Raw genomic sequence first — 1,123 nt, forward strand, 5'->3', positions numbered from 1 at the left:
TCTTGTCCTCTCCTCCCAGGATGGGCAGGAGGCTGAGGGCTCGACTCCCTGGATGACTTCTGTGGTCCCAGGCAGGGGCTCCAGCATGCTGCAGCAGGCCAGCGTGCCGCTCCTGTCCAACGCGGAGTGCAACAGCTTCTGGGAAAGAGAGATCCCTGACATCATGGTCTGCGCCGGGACCAACAGTGTCACCACCTGCATGGTATGGCCCTGATCATGTGGCCCCGTCAGGCTGAGGCCCTATCCCCCAACCCCCACTCCGTAACCCTCAGGCGATTCCTTGTACTGGAGGGGGTGGTGGGGAGCAAGACCAGCACTGACCGTGCCCAGCAGCCAACTGGCCCTGGGCACACATGGGGGGTCTGTCCACGATTTACTCTACACCGTCCTCCTGAGTTAGAGTTTCCAGCCCATAAACAGACCACAGCCCCAAGCCCCTTGAGAAGATGAAGGTTTCTAGGTATCGCTGTGCACACATTTTATTCCTGGCAATGCCTGTCCGAGCCAGGTGGGGTGCACAAGGATGTGGCAGAGTTGCAGACAGGTGCTTCTCCTCCCACAGGGTGACTCTGGCGGCCCCCTGGTCTGCAAGAAGGACGGAGCCTGGACCCTCGTGGGCCTCGTGTCCTTTGTCAATGGGGTCTGCCTTGCCACTATTCCTACTGTTTTCACCCGTGTCACAGAGTTCATTCCCTGGATTCAGGAGATTCTCACCCAAAACTAAGCCCTAGTTCCTCCTGTGCCTGAGCTTCCATATATAAAGCTGTATTCAGAAGCCGGCACTGCTTGCTTGTCTGTGCCTGGGGCGGTGGCTGCAGTGCCCCTGTCCCCCACCAGGGGGCGGCGTGCCCCTCCCTTTCCAGCTCAGAGCCCAGAGCTCCTGTTTGTCAGGAGCTGAGGCCTTTGGGTCTGGGCCTCCCTGCTCAGGGGGCCCCTGGGGGAGAGTCCAGGACACCTGCTGCTGCCTCTTTTCTCAGCCTGGCTTCTGCTCCTTTGGCAGCTGGGCACAGGGAAAGGTGATTTGTGGAAGGCACAGTGCTCAGGCCAGGTCATGACTCCCTCCAACAGGGAGGGCACTGTGATCAAGAGGACCCCCAGGCAGGACTGTCCCTCGGCACCTGCT

At 60.1% G+C, this 1,123-nt stretch overlaps 1 protein-coding gene across 1 annotated transcript in view; it reads left to right on the top strand.

The window, feature by feature from the left end:
* The window catches only part of LOC101633206 (chymotrypsinogen B-like), a 14,206-nt gene that overhangs the window by 3,339 nt on the left and 9,744 nt on the right, over positions 1–1,123 (top strand). The window lies entirely within an intron of this gene.

This window comes from Condylura cristata, unplaced genomic scaffold (assembly GCF_000260355.1).
Source record: "Condylura cristata isolate star-nosed mole 26May11 unplaced genomic scaffold, ConCri1.0 scaffold00028, whole genome shotgun sequence".
NCBI classification, from domain to species: Eukaryota; Metazoa; Chordata; class Mammalia; order Eulipotyphla; family Talpidae; genus Condylura; species Condylura cristata.